The sequence below is a fragment of the Canis lupus genome, chromosome 4 (assembly GCF_048164855.1).
Source record: "Canis lupus baileyi chromosome 4, mCanLup2.hap1, whole genome shotgun sequence".
NCBI classification, from domain to species: domain Eukaryota; kingdom Metazoa; phylum Chordata; class Mammalia; order Carnivora; family Canidae; genus Canis; species Canis lupus.
Window position 1 is genome coordinate 81,271,999 of NC_132841.1, and position 24,613 is coordinate 81,296,611.

The 24,613-nt window shown below is 33.3% G+C and overlaps 1 long non-coding RNA gene across 12 annotated transcripts in view; it reads left to right on the plus strand.

Annotated features, from left to right (window-relative positions):
- The window catches only part of LOC140632722 (uncharacterized), a 186,520-nt gene that overhangs the window by 109,041 nt on the left and 52,866 nt on the right, over positions 1–24,613 (plus strand). The window contains exon 11 of one of the 12 annotated variants that reach the window (XR_012030407.1): positions 1,235–2,123. The exons of 2 other annotated variants lie outside the window; for them this stretch is intronic. This is a non-coding gene — a long non-coding RNA (uncharacterized lncRNA). Of the gene's footprint in view, positions 1–863; positions 1,195–1,234; positions 2,124–24,613 lie in introns of those variants that run through there. 9 more of the 12 variants (XR_012030415.1, XR_012030406.1, XR_012030409.1 and 6 more) reach the window with 9 other exon arrangements.

Here is a 24,613-nt window from a genome sequence, read left to right on the forward strand (position 1 = left end):
AATAAAATACACAACTCAGTGATTCCCTGAGGAGTGAAGTGGCCGAGGGTCTGTGTAAGCCAACCGCCACCTATAATTGGTTGGATGCTGCTGGGTGAGGGGTGCTCTAAATTGCCTTCCAAGGGATGACTGGCGATAGAAACCATCAGGCAAAGAATGGAATCCAGGTTGATTCCAGCCCTTCCTGCCCAAGCCCAGATGCGGCCTACGACTTCCTCCCATCACTGTCATTCCTGAAACCACTGTCAGTAATCAAATTTTAAGTTCTTAATTTAAGATACATTGATTCAGCTTCCTAGACTCCCAAGAGTTTTCACTGGAGCACTACAGGCAAGGTTATATTAGTAATCTGGAAAAAAAATCCCTTGTATTGCTTACACAGTTATTATTACACATATTACTGATAACTCCATATATTACAATCATATTTTTATCAGTCTTGGGAATTCCATTTAAAAATTCTAAAATACTAAAAAAAAATTCTAAATATTTTAAGCATTTATTCTACACAAAAGCATCCTGATTTTTTTTATTGTGGGGTTTTGTCCCCCTTGCATCAGGGTTTGATGATGTAAAGGTATATATAAGCTATGAACTTAAATAATGACTCTTTACCTTCTACCAATCATGCATAACTATATTAAATAAGAAAAAATTAACTTGAGATAAGGAGTTTGGGGAAAAGAATACAAAATAGTGAATTAAGGAAGCCAAGGAAGGAAAGATTTGTAAGAAGTGAAGTCTGCACTATCAAATGGCATAGAAAGGTCATGTAGGAAAAAGACTAATAAGTGTCTGTTGTATTAACCCTTTCCCCCTCCACCAGAGTCTCTAAGGCAATATTCTGTGTTCTCTTTACACAGATTTCCAAGGATCTGGTGTCCTGTTCCTGAGTTCTAGCATAGTGGTTATAATAATGTTATCTGTTGGCAGATCTCACCCTTGACTAAATTCAGCCTTGAAGTTCTTCAAGGTACTTGATACCTACAGTGTTTCCTACACTGAATTATTTGTTGAATAACAAAATATAGCCAATTTCCCATTCTCAAAAAAGGGTACAAACTAATTAGAAAAATGGAAATTAATCAATCAAATTGACAGCGCACCACACACAAATATATGGTTGCACACTGTGAGGAGTGTTACAAAAAACATTAACTTTTGCTGTAGTAAACATAACAGAATCAATATTATTCAGCAGTTGTTCAGAGCATGTTTCTCTTTCTTTTCTGAGAGTAACTTTTAACCCAAGAGATGAAGAATGAAGAAACATCAGGAAGAGGAGGAGAGAAATTTATAAATGAAATAGCATCAAAATGAAGATAGACAATAGGCAATTTGGTAAACCATGTTTACATATACATGTCCATCAATTTGACATATAACCCTAAATCAATAAAATAAATAAAAATAAAACAGTCCAGACAAATAGTAAAAGAGACTAAACTAACTTTATATGACAAACTAACTTTATTTCTATCTGAAACAATCCCATTTAAAATATAAGATGCTTACCAATTCTGACACTGTTGGTGGGAGCAAAAACTGGTGCAGCCACTCTGGAAAACATGGAGTTTCCTCAAAAAGTTAAAAATAGAGCCGCCCTATGACTTAAAAATTGTGCTACTAGGTATTTATCCAAAAGAAACAAATATAGTGATTTGAAGGGGCACATACATCCCATTGTTTATGGTAATAATGTCCACAATAGCCAAAATATGAAAAGGGCCCAGATGTCTATCAACAGATGAATGGATAAAGAAGATGTGAGATATATGTATATCTATATCTATATAAAATATTTCTTAGCCATCAAAAAGGGTGAAATCTTGCCATTTGTAACAACATGGATGGAACTAGAGGGTATTATGCTAAGCAAAATAAGTCAGAGAAAAACAAATACTATATGATTTCACTCAAGTGCAATTTAAACAACAAAACAGATGAACGTCAAGTGGGACAAGAGAGAAAGGTAAACCATAAAACAGACTTGTAACTCCAGGAAACAAACAGGGTTGTGGGAGGAGAGATGAGTTGGGAGATAGGGTAACTGGGTGATGAGCATCAAGGGGGGTACTCAAGGTAATGAACACTGGGTGTTAAATACAACTAATGAGTGACTGAATTCTACCCCTAAACTAATAATACAGTGTATATTAACTAAATTGAATTTAAATTAAAAAAATATGTTTACCAATTCCTTCTTTGTTTTATTTGTATATAGGTAGGTGCTTTTTTTCTTTTTCTTCTTCTTGTTGCTTATAAATACATAGATTCAATAATTATTGTCATCATTGATAAATATTTAGAGGTTAAAGTGCCTGAAGAATTTGAATGAAAAAAATATAGCTTATTGGTGTCTGACAAATGCAAAAGTCACAAAAAATATGCATTCTCTTTGACCTTATAAATCTATGCCTAGGGATTTAACAATAACAAGTAATTGAGTATATGAATAAATATTTCATTACAAGACAAGGGTACAATATAGTTTACTTATTATAGTTTATAAGTAGAAGAATATAGTACAAATATCTAATATTAAATGGCTACTTAAATTGAGATTCACATGAATAAAAATTTCAGGAGCTAAAATTTATGCTGCAGGCATGTTTTGATTATATACATTATGCTCATGGAGTAATTTTGGATTTCAAAAGTTTTTAAAATATGCAAGATTTGGCTTTATATATACACCTATAGTCTTTGTTGTAGACAACATCAATGTTTCTCATAGACATAGACGAAGATACACCCCAAAACATCGAGCTACATCTGACTACTGGACCATGTATAATTTATAGGTTTCCATTTTGGTTTGGTTGAATTTTCTATGTATTCTATAATAGTCATCTAGATAATTGCTACTGATGAAATAAATTGAAGTCTTACATAAGTTACCGTATGTATAGAATATGATTGAAGGGCAAATTCAAGTATGAATAATATTTTTTTCTTATATTTCTTTGTAAAGAACTTTTAAAGGTGCAATCCTATCTAACTTATTTACTTTTTTTAGGTTTATTTATTTATTTTAGGGGGGATGGGCAGAGGGAAAGAGAGAAAGAGAGAATCTTAAGCTGACTCCTTGCTGAGTGGGGTGCCTGACAAAGGGCTTGATCCTACAACACTGGAATCATGGACTAAGCTGAAATCAAGAGTCAGACACTTAACAGACTGAGCCACCCAGGTTACCCTACCTAACTTATTCTTTTTTTTTAAGGTTTTTATTTATTTATTCATGAGAGACACAAGGAGAGAGAGAGAGGCAGAGGGAGAAGCAGGCTCCATGCAGGGACCCAATATGGGACTCGATCCCGGGTCTCTAGGATCAGGCCCTGGGCTGAAGGTGGCACTAAACCACTGAGCCACCTAGGCTGCCCTACCTAACTTACTCTTATGATAACTTAGTAGAGGTTACTTTCCCACCATTCTGTCATTTTGTTTAACTTTATAGTAACTGCCTACTGTATAAATAGATACCCTGCATGATAAAGCAATAGGAAAACATGTCTGTGATACAGCAGTGTTAAGCCCAAAGATTACAGGGGGTGTTTTCTATGCTGTTCAGTCAAGCATCATGATATGGATAAATAGGCCAGATAGTAATTATGAAAATCAAAGATGATAAATAAATATAAATTGGACTTAGTTAATGTAATTATATAGAATGTGAGGCAACATAATGGTACAAATAAGAAAAATTTATTTATGGCACATTGAACAAAGCTGCAAAGAAACAAATAAAAATATGTACAATAGGCTCACAAAGAAAAAAAGCGAAAGATCCTAGGTGTTCAAGATGAATATACTTCTCACTCTCAATATCTTTCCACACCAACCCATCTAACACATTTCTGTTAATTTTATTAATTACCCCTTTATATCATGTAAGTCCTCTGTTCAAAGTCATTCAGTCATTTTCTATTACCAGTAGGTTGAAATCTGACTGTGCTTTCTAGAATTTATGATGCTTAGTCATCTGGCTGTAGCCTGTATTTCTAAGTTTAGTTACCCATACCAGTTAACTCACCAGAAATTGTTAATAGGATGTGACATAAAACCACCATCTCTACTTCCACTGCTAAACCTCACACTTAAGAAGAGGGTTTATTTGGATTGTCCAAACTCTCAAACTTTGAATTTGACCATAGTCTTTGGTGGCACAGATTTTTTAAAGTTATTAATTGTTTAAAAACAATTCTAAGTGCTACATCTCCCTTTTCTCCTCTGCAAAGACAAATGTAAAGCTTCCTTAAAGGCGAGCAGGAGTTCTTTGCCCTTGTATCTACTCAGGATGGGCCTATGTCTCTACCAGTTTTTCCTGAAATATGGAAATAAATGTTCATGCACTCCTTTGTAGCTCAACCGCACTGTCTGCTCAGGTTGCAGAGATAACAAAGAGAGTCAGGTGGGCAAAATGGAGGAACAGTGACTCTTTTGGGTTTTTTTGTTTCTTTAGTTGTAACACATCATTAATTAGCCTAAAATGTCTCCTTCTGATTGAATTTGTCACATTTCTACACCAGCATTTTATTTATTTTTAAAGATGTTATTTATTTATGAGAGACACGCAGAGAGAGGCAGAGACACAGGCAGAGGGAGAAGCAAGCTCCCTGTGGGGAGCCTGATGAGGGACTCGATCCTAGGACCCTGGGATCATGACTTGAGCCAAAGGCAGACACTCAACCACTGAGCCACCCAGGTGATCCTAGTTTATTTTATTTTAAAGATATATTTGTTTCAGAAAGAGAGAGAGTGGAAGGGAAGGTAAAAGAAGGAGAGAGAGAGAGTCTCAAGCCAACTCGCTGCTGATCATGGAGCTCAAAGTGGAGCTTGATCCTGTGACCCTGAGATCATGACACAAACAGAAATCAAGAGTTTTACACTTAACTGACTGAAGCACCCAGGTGCCCCTACACTGACATTATAAATGGATTCTTAACTAGTGATAAATATTTGGGGAGAGTAAAGGCTTTCCTATTTTGCTTCCTCTGTGTATAAGTACCCCAAAATTTTATAGAGTAATGGCAGGTCAAGGGTTCTTCATATTACACCATGACAATATTGTGCTTTAGTCACATGAATGGAAGCATCAAATCTCTCTTGCTAACCATTTGTCTTCCAATGCCCGAGTATTATATGTATATTTATCTTTAGTTCCAGATTAATGAAATGTTATCAAGAGAACTTTAAAACAAAAACAGAAAACTACAGAGGTGTGTGGGTGGTTAGTCAGTTAAGCAACCAACCTTTGACTTCAGCTCAGGTCATGATCTTGGGGCTCTGGGATTGAGTCCCACATTGAGCGTGGCACTCAGTGTGGAGTTTACTTGTCCCTCTCCCTCTGCTCTTCCCTTTATTCTCTCTCTCTCAAATAAACAAATAAGAGAAATCTTAAAAAAAAAGACTACAGTAATGGGTCTATATTTGGTGTAAAATCAGATATTTGCAATAATTATATCATAATTTCCTTGAATTTCCATGTTTTCTACATGAATCTCTCTTACCTATCGATAATTATATTTCAAATGTTTCCTTTCATAAGAAGTTGCAGGTGTATGAAACCAATAAATAATTTATGCAGGAATAATTTCATATTAGAGTTTTATCTCAATAGTTTGACTAAAAACTGAACAGGATGTTCCTCACTGGTCATTAAGCTAAAACATTTTTCTCCCAGTGGTCTGTGTTTTAGTTTTGGAAAAAGGTATGTTCTGGCATATGTGTGTGTAAGTACATCAATCTTTCTTTCACTATTCATTTAGGAAATGGATATGCATTCTTATAGAAAGAAGAGCCCTGGAATACACAATGAGGATATGTTAAATACCATTTTTGATTACATACTATGTAGTTACAGCACTTTTAGCATTCCAAGATACGTACAAATATCCATTATTTCATGAAACCGTTCATTCCTCCTATATTCTTGTCACCTCTGCCATGATTAGCATTTGTAAGATATGTAAAGCTTAAATTCACAATATCAAAAATCATTTTCACTCTCTCCTTTAATTTGGATATTTAAGCTGCCTTGTATAACTGGGTAGCCCAATCACATTTCATAAATACCATCAATTTTCACTTTCAAAATCATGGTATTCTCCTATCTTAAAAAAATTTAGAGAGGGTATCATTGAGCACAAATGAGTGTCAAAAAAAAAAAAAAAAAAAAAAAAGACAGCCATGCTAGTAGTATCAGAAAAGAATCAGGTTCCAGACCTCTAAGTAAGATTAGGATGGACTTCTCAGCTACTATCAGATTCCTGGTTGACAAGGATCCAGGCTGGATTCTATCCAGGTAGGTAAGTAGTAAGAAATAATAGGGAGGAAATCCTCCTAAGTATTCCTACCTGCTGGAATTCGGTGTAGCCATGCTTACACTCCAGCTACCTCAGCTCTTAGTCAATTAATAAGCAGAACCTATTTGTAAACTCTAGTGGCCAAGCTGTTATGTTTCCAGGCTAAATTATTTTGTCCCAAGTAAGTTATAGGCGCTTAGACATTGCTAAATGTTCATTATAGAGTTAAATGAGACTATTGTTGTACATGAGTTCACTACAAAGGGGGACCTCAAAGGGAGAGGGGTCAAAAGTGAAAACCTCTTCTATCTCTTGTAGATAGAATTGGAGGTACATTAACTACATATAAGGGCTGGAATTCAAATCAACTAGTACCACATACTCACTAATAAATGAGAATATCCATTTACCATGGTGTTGGGGTATGAGCCAGGGAGCCTCTGTACTCAGAATTAACAATTTGGTTGCTGAACTGTGGAGCGGTACTGTAGATGCCAGAGGACCAGCCAAGACTCAGTGTAATAATGGCATAGGCAGATGTATGGATTTGGGAGCTGGAGAAGTAACTATTTACCTAAATAAATAATTTTAATATTTTAAAAACCAATATGGATATAGTCTTGTGCCGGCTGAATATCAGCACTGTATAAAGGATTTTTAAAAAATAATATGTCATACTACTTTATAAATATCTAAAATCAAATCTTAGCTGACAATGTATTTGGTTACCTCTGTTGTTAAGAGCGTTTTGGATTCCTAGAAAAGAGTTATTATAGAATACCATTAAGTATACAAGGAGGTAGCTTCTCTGTTGAATGATGCAGCAGGAGAAAGCAGGCTACAAACTTCAAGGAGACAAAGCCCCGGCAGCAAGTTATCACATTTTTCTTCTTCTTCTTCTTCTTCTTCTTCTTCTTCTTCTTCTTCTTCTTCTTCTTCTTCTTCTTCTTTCTTCTTTCTTCTTTCTTCTTTCTTCTTTCTTTTCTTCTTTCTTCTTTCTTCTCTTTCTTTCTTCTTTCTTTTCTTCTCTCTCCTCCTTCTTCCCTCTTTCTCCATCTTTTTTTTTCCTGCACATTCTGCTCAAATTTACTTTGGCCAGTGGTTTTACAACAGATTACATAAAACATAGCTTCCATTAGTGGCTATTCTGATGACCTAATCACTGTTTTAAATATTAAATAGCAAAAGTAATAGTTTTTGCCAATAGAAAAAAATTCCACTAGCCTTGAGGCCATTTTGTTTGAGAGGTCCAATGTTTTGGACCTTTGCCTTGCCTGATTAGTTCTGTTTCCTTAGTACAGTTAGCCTTGTTTAAGTAAATGGTTCTAGACTTTGTAAAACAGAAATTTATTAGATTTTTATGACATTCTGTAAAACAGAAGCTTATTAGATTTTTATGACATTCTGTGACATTCTATGCATCTTTTTGTAATCTATCTGTTGAATAGATAGAAACTATTGTATTCACTTTATGAAATTCATGTGTAGTCTTATTTTGAGGAAATTTTAATAATCACATCAAATTGAGGCATATCAGCTCTTCTACTGAAATCTATTATCAAAAACTTTAGAAAATTTAAAGAGCCAAGAAAAGACACATACAATTATATTATTACCAAAGTGATAATATAAAAGTAATATATAAGGTTTTGATGTAACATCCTCTACATTTTTGTACATAAATATATGTATGTTTATACAAACACATATTTATTTTTATACATATAGTGGCCTAAATTTTTGCATAATATCATATCATCACTATTACAAATACCAAGTAATCAATACTTTAATAATTACGTAACATTTAAACACACACACAAACTATTCATAGGTAATCCATTTTATTAAATATTTGGACTTTTCAAATATTTTGCATTTGGAAACGAATTTCTTTGTTTATACAATTTGCCTTTTGGGTCTTATCCTTTCCTTTATGGCACATTATTAGACATAGAATTACCGAGATTATGGACATTTCTGTAACATGTTGCATATTCTGCCAAAATAATTCAAGTTTATTTTAAAAATAAAAGTCCAGAGTAAGTATACTCAGAATGCAGATGTTCATTCTGAAAAGTTAAAATGGACTCAATGGAGTCATTCAGAGAAGGGGAAATTTTATATCCTGCCATCAGCCTCCCAGATTTAACTACAATTAAGTCTTAGATTATAAAAGTTTCTTTCTATCCCTTTTAAAAGCTTTCTTCCTCTATACCTATTTTGGCAGTAGGTAGATGATAGATCGATTGATAGATGGATAGATAGGTCATTTCAGTCTTAAATATATTATTTTGGAGCTAGCTTTTTTCATTTGCTATATCATCAATGATATTGACATATATTTCCAAATTGTTTTCAAGTGTTGTTCTTACTTTGATCTCTACCAAGATGTTAGAGTGAGCAGAATATATGCATCATATCAGGTGAAAGTACAAAATTGCTAAATAATATATGAAGCTTTCTCAAGAGAAGTAAAATAAAAAAATCCCATGAATATAAGTGAAAAAGTGTCTTAAATACAGAGCTATTATCTAACAAGGTGGTGCTTTTCAGGAAGAAATATATATCTTAAAAGTTAAGGCTATTTTTAATGTTATGTCACAAATAGAGAAATGAGGTATTGGGTGTGTATAAGACAGGGACAGGTAGTCAGAATCTTATATGTGTGGGACCCTGTAAATGCTGTCTCAGTAAAAGGGATGTTCCAGTTAAATGAAACATCTCATCTATCCTGGGCTGAGTTTTATAGCCATATATCAAAGGCCATATATATCCTTATAATCCTTATTAATATATCCTTATTAATCCATATTTATATATATCCATATTTATATATATCCATATATATATAAAACTCATATATATGACATATACATGTCAAAGGCTGTATATATGTATACATATATATATATATCCTTATTTATCCGTATTTATATATATCCTTGTATATATAAAACTCAAATTGTTATCATATTTGGAGATAGAGTCTTTAAAAATGTAATTAAGTTAAAATGAAGTCATTAAGGTGCTTCCCAATCCGATATGACTTGTTTCCTTATAAGATGAGGAAATTTGGACACAGACATAAAAAAAGAATGTCATGTGAACATGAAGATGGTGATCTGCAAGTCAAGGACATAGGACTCAAAATAAACCAACCCTGTCAATACCTTGATAACAGATTTTTTGCCTTCCTGTGAGAAAATAAATTTCTGTTGTTTAAACCATCCAATCTATGGTACTTTGTTATGGCAGCCCTCACAAACTGTTAGACTGGCTATGATGGGGCTTTGCCTTTGTGAGAAGATTCTCCTATTAGGGAAGAAAATGCCAAACCATTTACCACAGGAGTATTAAATTCAAATGTGCTTTTCCAAAGCAGAAGGTAAGAATTCATCTTAAAAGTTTAGAACCATAGGAACTTGGGTATATTGATAGCACACAGGAAATTATTTTCTTATATTTTTTTCTATAATGTAGACACAGAAAGAAAAAATATTGCTTAAAATTTGTTTATAAACCAAATTTCCAACTATCACAGATTATTCGACTAGTTTAAAGGTCTTCAAAAAAAATAAATAAATGAGCACAGAATGTAAAACAGAGAAAATTCAAGAGATGATAGCATGCATTGCATTTTTACTTAATAAAAGAGATGAAAGGAGAATCATGAACAATAAAACATTGAACAAAGGAGCATATTTTGGAGGAAAAAGATGTATAATGTCAGTAGAAATATAATGTATTTATTGAAACTTGAATCTTATCAAGTTATGACTTGATACTTAATGGTGAGTAGCTTTCTTGATTCTAATGTAGTCACATGTATCAAACTTTCCCTTTATGACAGTGTTTTCTTTATCTTGCTTAAATAACTTATCTTTACTCCAAAGTTATGCAGATATTTCCCTGTGTTATCTTCTAGAAGTGTTCTTATTTTGTCATTTATGCCTCAATTTGATTTTTGTTTGTGAATTGACATAGGGATCAAATTTTACCTTTTTTTCTTTAAGAATTCAAGGGACTTCATGTTATGTGTTGAAATTAAGATCTTTTTCCGACTGTTCTTTGTCATCAAACACCCATGTCTATGGAAATCTGTTTCTGGACTTCCATTCATTTTGTTCTGTCAGTATTGTGGAATAAAGAAGGTATTTGTAGCACATATAGGCCATGGATGTCTCAAATCAGGAAGATATAAAGAATACGTATACATTAATTGGAAAAAGCAGAAAATTCAATATAGAAAAGGCTTAGACAGTAACTTCAAAACGGAGGATGTACAAGTTGTTGGTGAACATATCAAAAGGTTCTCCATTATGTTGTCACTAGGAAAATAAAAAGTAAAACCTCAATGAGATAACACTACAGGTAAAGCAGAAATGCTACAGCTGAAAATAGACTGGCAATATCAAATGTTGTCAAGAAAATGAAGAATAATCTAGACTTGCTGGGGACATAGTAAAGTTATAATCAATTTTTGGTAATATGTTAAGATTTATATAACTTTGAAGATTATGCATGCATATTTTCAGCAACCAGCAAAAGATATTTGAAAGACATCAACACCCCAAAAGTGAATACAACCTATCAACAATCAAATGTTTAAAGTAATGATGAGATAATTATAAAACAAAACACTATATAGCAAAGTAAATGAAAAAAAAATCTACACTGACATTATGAGTCATCCTATGTGTTCAAAGATTCTTATACTAAAATGTCAAAAATAAGCAAAAAATAATTATGGTTCAGTGGTGGTAGAAGTAGTAATAGAAACTTTGAGTAGGAGGCAGGGATATTTAGGAGGAGCATGAAGGAATTTCTGGAAATATTTCTGATATTTTATTTTCCTATTTTTAGTTTGGGTGGTAGTTGTATGGTTATATGCTCTCATAGTTTTGAGGTACATGTATGACTTATGTATTTTTCTGCAATGTTTGCTTATAATTCAATCATATAATTTATTAGAAGTCAATAGGTGTGAGAAATTTCATATAAGGAATCATAGTGATGATGCAGTTTATTAATCTACTTAGGATTAAATCAATGAGATAAAAGGTAATTTCTAAAAAGTGAAAGGAAATAAAAACAAATCTAACCATATTTCAAGTTATTTACATAATCACAATGGAGAAGGAATTATTTTTAGTCTTCAGAACATTGATTTCTTAGTTTGTTCTTAGCTAAATTTTATTTATAATCAAGTAAAACTGCAGACAAATCTTAAAATTTATTCTGCTTTCTTATTGTTCAAAATGACAGTTATTATTACATTGAAATTATATATATACACATATATATATGTGTGTGTGTGTATAGATAGATAAAAATAACAACTAACTATGCTAAAGTTAGATTTTCAGTTCAAGAGGGCAAAGAAATGTAAGTTTAAAATCAAGGAATATGTGTAAGCATCCTGTAATATAAGATATGAAGTTGAAATATCAATATAAATTCGTGAATTAAAAACCATCCATCAGCTCTATCTCAGTTATAGTAAAACAACACTATGACACATGAGCTAAGCAGCCATGGTGGCCAAGACTTAAGCTAATATGGGCCCAGTAGTAAGAACTGTCATGGACCAAGGCAAGTGTAGCTACTCTGCCTGTGAATATTCAATCTGTCAGAACAAAGATCAACGTTAAACTGTGGATATTGCATGCACCATTGCCTAAGGAGACCAACAACCCACTTGATGACAAATTAAGCAGCATCTTTGGGGTCTGCTTCTCTTTTATGCCCCTGGGAAGTCCACGTGCTTAACCATCTTCACAAATCTTTGTCAGTGAAGCCCTTTATCATCCCTTTTGACCTTGACAATCATAACAGTAATTGCAGCCTCCTGACTCCTGGCCTCTGTTACTTTGGAGACCCATCATTAAGCTCTGCAGTTGCCTCTTCTACATCAGCCCTGTTTGGCAGAGGAGGACATCATAGTGCTGTGGGTGCCCCTCTCAATTCATAGTCTTGGTACATGGTGTGTCTTCTGGACTGTTTTATGGAATATAAATCTGTGATAAGTATTCTGAGCAGAGTAATATATCCATTCCAGGGACACCTGGGTGGCTCAGGCAGCTGAACATCAGACTCTTGATTTCTAATCAGGTCATGATCTCGGGGTCATGCACTTAAGACACGTGTCGGGCTCCACTCTGAGCATGGAGCCTGCTTGAGATTCTCTCTCTCTCCTCATCTTCCCCTCCCCCCACTTGTATGCACATGCTTTCTCTCCAAAAAATAAATGATAATATATCCACTCCAGCATACCCACCTCCCTTAACCTCCTTCATCCTCAACTCCCTTTAACTTAATTTAGTGTTCTCCATTGCTTCTCCAAGGTTTCCAACTGCAAACAGTAGCAACTTTTTTTTTTTTCCAGATTTTCAGTACAAGAGAACACCCTTGAGGTGTTTTCTGGGATCTATGTCCTGGGAAACAGTCCTCAATTCAATAAGTAGTTGCTTACATACGCTTATATTTTGATCAAGAACGCTCAAGATACAATCCTAGGCTCTAATTCATTCTTGATGCCTATTTCTTATAACTCTCTGGTTTATAGTCTCTTTCCTATGTTAGGTTCAGTGTGTTCCTAGACAGGTTTTTCTGGGATTTATAGCCATCATTATTCTGCTAGTCAGGAAAGGATGTAAGGGTAGCTCCTGAGGAAGAAACAAAACAAAACAAAAAACTGTCCCTTGTGGGGAAGCATCTTCTTTTCCTTTGCAGCATCTTTTGGTTTAATAGAAATTCTAATTTTACTAGTTTTACTAGTTTTTTACTCTCTTTCTAAACCCAGAATCCAGAAGGGGCTTTAGAGCCAAATATAGATATACTGTCAAGTATATCCATATACATACCCTACCCCATATTTCAGGATCCCAGGTTTTTCCATGAGGCCCTGACCTTCATATAACAAACCTGCCAGCGCTGAGCATATATCTCTGGAAGTCTCCAAATGTAACAAGTGGTTACTCACCTTCAGTCTATTATAGTTTAAGAAGTGAGGGCCTCTTTCAAGACCCTCTGCCTCTTATTCTTAACTATTGACTGCTTGTCAATAGTTTATCTTAACCATCAATTAACTATTAATAGTCTTAATATCCCTCTGATAGCATTAATACAACTTAGCAGTACCAGTCAGTTCTATTGTTATTATGGACAATGTCCTCCTATTCACTGTCTTCTCCTCCATATTTTTTTGAATGCATGAATCATACCTTCTGCTCCAGCATTCCTTACCACTGGAGTATTTTTCAAGGTAGCTGCTAGTGAAATATTTAGCAGCTGGACACTATCTTTTGCTAGAGGAATTTGCACCCCACCTACTAAATGTACCTACATTTGATGCGTGGTGTATGAGCTAATTCCAAATTCCTCATCTTATCCCCTATACTCTTGAGATAGTTCTGGTACCATTTGTGTTAGTCTTGATCCTCTAAGAAGTAGACACTTAGAATGAATTAGCCATGCATGGGATTTATTAAGATTAATGCCCCATCAAGAAAAAGGGGAAGGAAACAGGAAAGTTGGGGAGAGATATTAGACTATGATGTTGGTCCCAGCTGAAGGCTGTAGGTAAAGAAGGAAGATTGAGTGAAAGCATCTGATAAGGCAAAACAGGTTTAAGAGTTTAGTCAGTTCCCTCCTGACCCAAAGTCACCTCTCAGTTGAGTCCCATGACTCCCAGGACCAGGACTAAGTTAATAAGCTTGCTATGCTCAGTCTTTGACTGAACTTTGTGGGAAGGGTGGTCTCAGTGTGAACACAGTGATAAATTACAAAATATAACAGCTGGAGCCATCAGTCAACTACACTCTGCAGATAGAAATTGAGAGGCACTTGTTCATGGCTGCCACATGTATAAATATATCCAGGTCTAGATATCTAGATGTAGCACTGAAGGATTCAATAGATTTAAATTGAATTATCAAACATTAAGCTGTTTTGATATATTATGTACTGCATTGTTTAGAAAGATCAATACAATATTTATGGTATGAGTGAATTTGTGCATTCACTGTATTTACAGATATGTAATGATGCCTTGGAGGTATGTTTGGGTTATAATAGGGTAAAGAATTGCACATTTTGGTTGTGTTTGTTTGGAGTCTTTTTAGGCCAGAGAACAATTAGAAATCTTCTATAATAATCCATGTGAGAATGAAATATAAGTCAGAAATGAGTGTTGAAAAATGTTACAGAAGTACATGTGCATAAACAAGTGACTAAAGTGAAATAGGTGGAATAAGAATGAGAAGTATCTAGGATGACTGCCAGGTTTTGGCTTCTTTGACTTGTGATGATGATGACATTTCTTCTGATGGAGAATATAGAGTGAAAGAAGCTCTGTTGTTAATGCTAGTGGGTGTAGTGTGATATAATGACTTTCTGACACCTGTGGATCATTCAGGTTAGGTTCATTTCACTAGGGTTTAGAAAAGAATACTGTAGGATAAAGATACAGATTGTGTGATGAAGCTCTCATATGGAGTGAGAGGACCGAGGCATCAGTGTTAAAAGTTTGGGGGCCTAGTGAGAATTTTTTTTCAAAAGCCAAAGTAGAGATAATACTAAGAGAAAGAAAGTTTTTAATATAAATATTACTGAGAAATGAATAAAACCAAGGAATCTAATGAGTTCAAAGTGTCCATAATTAGGAACACATTGAGGAATTCTCCTAGACAGTCAGCTGAGTCATGCAGATGAAATCCTGACCATATATATTATGAAGCAGTGGGAGGCAAAGTAAAAATAAGTTTCCTCTAAATTTCCTCTCATTTTTAGTTGGAAGCCTAGCTCTATGACTATATGAAGTCCCAAATATATACCACAAAAGAAAATTCTATCTGCTGTATTGTTTTCTAGCTATTCCAGGTGTATTTGAATAACCCATGGACAACTATATTCACTTTATTGTAATTTGAAAGCCCATGTCTATCAAGATTCAAAGACTCTGAGGAAACCTACCCTTAGCTATGACTTGAGGTTCAGGATCATGTGTCTTCTTTCTTCCCACTCTTCTTATGCCTATCATCTACTTCAATCTCTCCTCAATCCCCATGTCATATAAGCCTTTGTCTCAGGGTTCAGAATCTCAGTTGAAAACTAACTCATTACTACAGTATAATTATTTTGAGTATCTGGAGGATTCGTCTTCTGGAAAATGCGAGTGAAATAGCTTTGAACCTTCATGTAGTCTGCATTCTATGTATTACTACTGGTAAAATTCTTACTTTTTAGAAAAAATCTTACTGTTTCTTGAACTATTTGGACTATATACAATTTATTGTATCCATCTATTTCCACTTACACAGAGAGGTATCTATACTTTATAGATAAGCATATGTGTATATGTCTATGATGCCCAGATCATTTTATTAATTTAAAAATTGAATGATACGTTATATTTTTCTTTATATGGCATTTTACAAAACCACCTTAATAAAGTAAATCATTTCATATGTTTACATTATATGATATAAAACAATATTTATAAATATTGCTATTTCTTTTTAAATATTGTCCTTTAGCGTGATCCTGGAGTTCCGGGATTGATTCCCACATCAGACTCCCTGCATGGAGCCTGCTTCTCCCTCTGGCTATGCCTCTGCCTCTCTCTCTGTCTCTCATGAATAAATAAACAAAGTCTTTAAAAAAATAAATAAATATTATCCTTTATCCATTGTCCATTTATTTAAAATGTATAACAAAAGAGTAGTAACCTAGAAGTCACCCAAATCTTAAGTATAGAAGATGCATAATTTAGATTGATTAATATTCGATATTTATGACAAATAATTTAGACAGTGTAGTAGTACGCACCACAAATATTTTGATATAGTTTATTTTCAGTTTTCCTTTTTCCTTGTCTACATAAGCTACCATCTTACTGTATCATTTTCATTGAGTGTGTGTGTGTGTGTGTGTGTGTTTGTATGAAATTTTATATCACAACTTTGCAAATATTGTATACGGCGATCCTTTTAGGTTGGTCTCCTTATACAATTTTATATCAGTCCACACATTTTAAAAATAATTACTATCTTCCAAAAAGCAATTAAATACTATGGTCTTGTCAACTTCCTATATATAAAGACCAGTAATACATTCTTCTTTAAAAAGCACTGGTTACTTTAATTGAACAATGAGACAATTAATAGATTGAAAGTGGGGGTGAGAAGTACTTAAAATCACTTATTATAGTAAAAGTAATATCTATAATATCCATTGAGAGTTAGAAAAAGAAAAAAATAGTAACAATGCATGCTGAGAAAATGATGCCACAGTACTTCACTCATTCAGAATACTGGAGATCTAGCTGTGAAAGATATGTATGAAATAAGCTAAAATCATAGCAAAGGCTTTAAATAAATGCATGCTAGAGTATCTGATTAGGAGTAAATTACACCAATCTTCCTTCCAGCTGAATGTGTGGACTGAAGATTTAGCCACAAATATATGCATAGTTTGACAAGTGTAGAACATACTTATTGTTTATAAATGTGTGTATATTGACCTTGCAGTCATTAATACATTTATACAATAATTAATGAACTTGGGTCTAAAAGGAGATAGAAAATGATAGACTTATAATTGCATTTGATGAGTCTGAAAGTAAGCAACAGGTCTTTCCCTCTATGGCAAGAAGATGAGAAGAGTAAGGTTATAGGAAGAGAGTTGGGAAGTGATGAAATTCACATATAAGAGTTTAACTTTTTCAGGGAATATAGATGTATAAATACCCACATGTAGGATACCTTGTATGAGTAATTTAAATGTTTGTAATCTGGGGGACGTCTAATATACTGCTTAACATCTTTGGCTTTTTTGAGACAGATTGTGATTTACAAAATTGAGAATGAAAAACAAAATGAAGAACTACCCAAATAGAAAATAAATTGCTTGATCCATTAAACTATTAAAGAAGATATATCCATTCAAATATTAGTATGAGCGGGACACCTGGGTGTCTCAGCAGTTGAGCATCTGCCTTTGGCCCAGGGCATGATCCTGGAGTCCCAGATCGAGTCCCACATCAGGCTCATGCATGGAGCCTACTTCTCCCTCTGCCTGTGTCTCTGCCTCTCTCTATCTGTATATGTCTCATGAATAAATAAATAAAATAAAAAAAACAAATATTTGTATGAGCAACTATTATAGTCTATTTCCCTTTTCTGTATTATCATAATTAACTGAGTCAAACTCAAATAATTTATATTATTCTGAAGTATGAATGTACTTCTTGTTAAGAGTCTCTAGTAAATGTATATATGTTTGCCCATAAGAGGGTAAAACTTACCAAGATAAGTTGCTTTCTTGCTTCATTAATTTTACTTTCTATATTTTACTCGTGACATTTATTCAATTACATTATTTCTTTTTCTTTTTTTTCAAGTTTTTATTTAAATCCCAATTAGTTAACAAGCTGCAATATTAGTTTGAGGTGTAGAATCTAGTGATTCATCACTTACATACAACACCCAGTGCTCAGCACAAAAGTGCCCTCCTTATTCCCCATCACTCATTTGGTCTATCTCCCATATACCTCCCCAACATAACCATCAGTTTATTATCTATAGTTCAGAGTCTGTTTCTTAGTTTGCCTCTCTTTTTTTCACCCCCTCTGTTTATTTATTTCTTAAATTCCACATTTGAGTGAAATCATATGGTATTTGACTTTGACTTACTTCGTTTAGCATAATACTCTCTAGTTCTATCCACGTTTAATGCAATCCATATCAAAAGCTACCATTTTTCAGAGAGCTAGAACAAACAATCCTAAAATTTATATGGAACCACTAAAGACCCCGAATAGCCAAATCAATCCTGAAAAAGAAAAGCAAAGCTGCAGCATCACAATTCCAGGTTTGAAATTATATTACAAAGCTGTAGTGATCAAACCAATATGATGCTGGCACAAAAATAGACACAATAGATTAATGGAACAGAATAGAAAACTCAGAATGAGCCCACAAGTATGGGCAATCTTCAACAAAGCAGGGAAGCACAGCCAATGGGAAAATCAATGTCTCTTCAAAGTGATATTGGGATAACTGGACAGCAACATGCAAAACAATGCATTTGGACCACTTTCTAGCACCATACACAAAAATAAAATTAAAATGGATGAAAGACCTAAAGTTGAGACAGGAAACCATTAAAATCCTGGAGGACACCTGAGTGGCTCAGTGGCTGAGCATCTGCCTTTGGCTCAAGTCATGAGCCCAAGGTCCTGGGATTGAGTTTCACATCGGGCTCCCTGCATGGAGCCTGCTTCTCCCTCTGCCTGTGTCTCTGCCTTTCTCTGTATGTGTCTCTCATGAATATATAAAATCTTTAAAAAAAAAAAAATCCTGAGAGGGAAAAAAAAAATCCTGAGGAGAACACAGTCAGTAACTTCTCTGACCCTGGCCATAATAACTTCTTACTAAATATATCTCCTGAGGCAAGGGACACAAGCAAACACAAGCTATTGGAACTTCATCAAAATAAAAAGCTTCTACACAGTGAAGGAAACAGTCAACAACACTAAAAGGCAACCTATTAAATGGGAGATGTTTGCAAATGACATATCTGATAAAAAGTTAGTATCCAATATATATAAAAGCACTTATAAAATTCAGCACCCAAAAAAACAAATAATCCAGTTAAGAAATGGGCAAAGGACACGAATAGATGTTTTTCCAAAAAATACATCCAAATGGCTAAGAGACACATGAAAAGATGTCCAACATCATTCATCACCAGAAAAATACAAATCAATTACATTATTTTGATTACGTAAATTTAAAGTGTTTCACAGTTTTTATGGAAGTTGAAAGAATCAGACAAAAACAAAAGGAAGATGGAAACCAGTTAATAAAACCCCAAAAGCATTTGTTGCATACTTATATTAATTTAGAACTCCTAAATAGCATTTTTTCTAGAAAATTTAAAATTAAATATTTTAATAATTTCCTAAGTTTTATCAAAATCAACACATTATTTGACCTTATCACTTCTTTTTATTGATTTATTAAATTACAAAATAAATGTACATATTTGAAAGATAGTAATGGAATGCTGCTATTTTTAAGGAGGAAAACTAATACTCTTCAAGTTCCGTATTAACATGATTTTACTACATTCTGATATACACCTGACTAAAATGAATATGTCAGACACGTGTCCCCGAAGTTTTATGCAAGTAGTGTACTGGTTTTTAATTTATCATCCTGACTTGGTATCTAAAGAACAAAGGCTTTCTTTCAGAAGTATAGAAATATATTATTTTTCTGACCTTGTTTACTATGTCATTTAGTTCAGAAGTTATAAATCTAGTTTATTTTTTAAACTTAAATGTAATCATAGAATATTCAATTTAACAAGTATAAAACCATTACTTATAATAACTATTACCCAAGTGTTCACTAAGAGAGGCAACTAGATCTGTAAGCACACTTGTTTACAAATTTACTGAAGTAATTTAACAATTTTCTTGTCTCAGAGAGTAACCTTTTATAAAATTCCTTTTTGATATATTTGTATTCTACTATATGAATCGACATATGTCTGAACATGGAAGGTTGTATAACAAATGGTGCCTTGTCGCATGATGTGACATATGTGTGGATGTAGGCTATGTAACTTATACATTAATAAACTTTCCATTGACATTAACAGATGAGCTCCTTGTTTACAGAGTGACTATGAAATATTTTCATCTCCTGTGAAGGACAAAAAACAGACATAAAGGAAATGTGGGCACAGGCCCACAAAATGTTCCATCAAGTAATAAGTTTGGTCACCTACAGCTAGAAATGGTCTTAAAAGCCAGTTATTATAATTCTCTGAGCTACTCTATCATTTTGATCCTTACTTTTTTCTTCCAACCAAATAAGTAAATACAATTCTTTGTCAAATATGCAGTAAGTCTTTTGTGATGTGATATACTATATACATATACTTTGTTTTGTTTCAAAACTTTCAAGGGTAAGTTTGAAAAAAAAAGTTTTAAACTTACCATATACATATAGTTTAGTTTATCCATTCACTGATTCATTCATTTATTCTTTCATTAAAAGAAAAAAAATACTTCTGGAAGGAAAAGAAACTTCTTTGGAGGGGGTCACTACTTTTTCCCAAGTCATTTAAAAATCAGTATTTTTTTCCTGTCTATAAATGGAAACACCACTTCATTTTGGAGAAATATCCCTTTGCCCTGGAAATAACTATGTGAATACTCCCTGTCACAAGACAAGAATTTTTTTTTTCCATTTTCACGCGGGACTGTCTGCAGGCCATTCTGATAATACAGAATAAACTCTGTGAGAATATGCAATCATGGTGCCTCTCACCAAAGAACTTGGCTGTTTAGGACTTGTAGTAGTGCAAATTTGCCTAGAGTTTCACAATCCCTTCTCTTGGTAATTAAATTGTATTAAAAATAAGTTATTTAGATGAATTAGTTCATAACTGGCCAAGGTGTTCAAAAGAAAGGGGCCATCATAGTCCCTGAGAAATATCTTGGGAAATAATTTCTCATAAAAATGAGAAAGAATTGGGACATCTGAGTACCCCATCATGGTTAGATAATCATTGAAGAATGATTATTTGGTCACAGAATGGCCTGGTATAACTCACAGATCTGTTGACCACATGTTGGGAAGAAAAAAAAAAAAAATGAGTCTCTGTGGTATGTGTGCTGATCTGTGAATTGGAAGTACAGATAAGAGTGGGAACTGAGTAGTTTTTGATATTGAGACAGCCTTCACCATGTGCGACTTGGGAAAGAGTGACCTGCTTTATGTTTGAGAGCCACAATGGCTTCACTGAATGAGCAGACAATTGCACTTTATTTTAATCCCCACAAGCCAGAGATTGATGAGAGCAGGCTCCAGCAGCAGTGGTTAATGGAGGCATTTCTTCAAACTGTCGAATACCAGAGGCATACACCAGACTGCTACTTTGAAAAAGTCAGCGAACTGGTCCTGAAGGCTGTAGTGATCATCAGGCAGGTCAACACACAAAGTGAAAGAGAAACAGGTTCATGGACAGAGCACAAACTGTAATTGCCAGAGGGGAGAGGAGTGTGGGGATGGGTGAAATAGGTGAAGGTGAATAAGAGGCTCAAACCTCCAGTTATAAATAAGTCATGAAGATGCAATGTACAGCATAGGCAAGATCAACAATATTATAATAACTTTTATGGTTACAGGTAGTAACTAGACCTATTGTAGTGATCATTTTGTCATATAAAAAATAAATCCCTATGTGGCACACCTAAAATTAATATAATAAGTTAATTATAATTCAGTTTTTAAAAATGATTATCAAAAGCTGTTTCTGTATGATACGAAAAGCCTATCTCATTTTCTATTCCTCAAATACAACTGTGAACCTGTGCAAGAACTTTCTGTGTGTGTGTGTGTAAGAACTTTTAAGATTCCTTGAGAATATTTTTCAAAGAGAAGTCTAGAAAAAGATTGGATTGCCAACTAAGCAATACATTTTCAGTATTTATTTATTTATTTTTTTTTTTTTTTTCTTTTTTTTTTTTAATCAAGATAGTTTTATTTAATGTGCAAATAGCTAAAAATTCTGTTTTATTTTTTATTTTTTTTTTAAGATTTTTTTTTTATTGGTGTTCAATTTACTAACATACAGAATAACACCCAGTGCCCGTCACCCATTCACTCCCACCCCCCGCCCTCCTCCCCTTCTACCACCCCTAGTTTGTTTCCCAGAGTTTTTAAAAAAGGTCTGTTTACTACAAATTTGTGAGGACCAAAAATCATTGAAGTTTAGTATTTATTCATTCAAAGTGTATTGAGCATATAGACTGTGGCAGGCAATGCAATAGATGTTAGTTTAGATACAGAAATACAAGAAATTTCCTATTTGTAGGGGAAAAGAAATAAAAAAAGGATTAGTTGCAACTAGGAGTTTATGTGAATTTACTTTTCTCAGTCTTTTAATAGCATGTGCTTTTTAAGAACTATTATTAACATATCCAATCTGGTGTTCCAAATAAAGTAGACAACAACATATAATTATTTCCACCATAGGTCGTACTATAGTACAATTATTTTTAGAAGGAATTTAACAATGCATATCAAAAATCTCAAAAATTGACTGTGAAATCAGAACCTGGGTATTACTCCTAAGGTATTAAGTAGATGGACAAGATTTTACATCTTAATTACAGAGAATAATGTAAAAATCATAAATATATAATAAAAGTTACTGGATAAATTGTTTTGGCCAATAGATGGTTGAATATTTTATAAACATTAAAATTTTATTTATGTGGGGATATTTAATTATATACTAAAAATATTTAAAACATATTATTAGAAGAAGATGATATGATTACATTAAAAATCTACACACATAGGAGACTTTACAATGATAGTGATTTTTATTTCTTTTTTTTTGATCATGTATTTGTCTAAATACTTACATAACTAGAAGCTTAGTTGTAGATTAAAATATAATTATTTTTAGCATTCATCAAGAGTGAAACAGTTATAAGTAATGGAAAGCTTAGATAAAAGATCTGTTAAATTCTGTTGTCTTCCTAGTAACATCAAATGTCCTGAGCTTCTTGGCACAGAACTCAGGAGAGATTAAAATGAAGTAATTTATATTTACTTATAATTTATATAGCACATTGTTGGTTCTGTTCTCTGGAGAACCTTTACTATATTGTACATTAAGTAAGTCTATGTGTCTTGGCCTTGGCTCTGAGTGGAAAAACAAGACTAAAAGGAGAAAAACAAAAAAGGATAAATAAGCCTAGACCTGAGGTCTGAGGTCGCATAGGTTTGTGAGTGATGTTTAATGTTTCTTATGTAGTGTAGGAAATTCTAGTCCTCCAATGTAGTCTCTGGTTGATAATAACTTGTGGCTTCTGACAAAAGCAAATACAAATCCAATGGTAAAGAAATGCCTCCCCCTTAACCCATGTGCTCATGATTCACAGAGAATGTAACAATCAACTATTAGTTCACATTGTATATGAACATAATGTAAAGGAACAAATACTACAATAAGTAAATCAGAAAAAATGACCAGAAAAATTAGTTTTTTGAAACATTGTATAGATGAATACAATTATAAAGTTAAATAAAAAGAACAAAAAATATCATCAGAAACAAGGCTAATTTTAAAAAGAAATAAGACAGTTATTAAATGAAAAATACATAAGAAGTACAATTAAATAACTAGAAATCTACTTAACAGAAAATTATACACAGGAGAATAGGGACCTGATACAAAATGTGATATAGATCTAGAGAACTTAAGTAGACTGCAACATACAGATCAATAATCAGTTTAATTTTTTAATTTTTTAAAAAAATTTTAAAGCAGCATTATTTTTTTAAAGATTTTACTTATTTATTCATGAGAGACACAGAGTGAGAGAGAGAGGTAGATACACGGGCAGAGGGAGAAGCAGGCTCTATGCAAGGAGCCTGACGTGGGACTCGATCCCAAGACCCCGGGATCACGCCCTGGGGTGAAGGCAGGTGCTAAACCACTGAGCCACCCAGGCTGCCTGCAATAATCAGTTTTAGATACTTTTGTAATCTAATGATACTGCAGGAATTAAAAAATATTTATTTAACACAAATTAAAATAGTTATATATAAACATCACATGTAGTATTAATATGATTAATTAATAATCATTAATAAACTTTTAAATTAATAATTATTAATATGATATTAATTTAAACGGTGTTAAATATTCTTATATAATCTTGTGGCATATATGCTAATTGTCAACCATTAGTTTCAGTTACAGAATTCAGTTCTTGGACATGATGAGTCAAAATAATGGGACAGATTAATGTTGATATACATGATTTGAAAGATGATATAATTAAAAACCTTTATTGAGATTCTATGTTGTAACTGCACATGCAAAAACGTGAATAGTAGTACATATGTATGTACATTTTTATATTTCTCTTAGCTTAGAAATGTGCTATTTCCAAGTTCTCATATGACATTAAAATTAAGAGAGTGTTACAGTAAGAAAACAGAAAGTAGCAATTATATTTTATGTTCTTTGAGGACACCATAGAACATTAAAAACTAGTGAAATATTTTTGTTTCCTTTTGGTAAATATCTAATAGTACAATTGTTGGGTTATAGGGTAGTTCTATCTTTAACTTTTTTTTTCCCAATTAGGTGAATTACATTTTATTTAGAGTGAAAAATCCACCATTCATTTCAACATGTAGCTTTTCATGCTTCTGTGACATTGAGATTGAATAGAAATTCTTTTATTTTTTATTTTTTTAATAAATTTA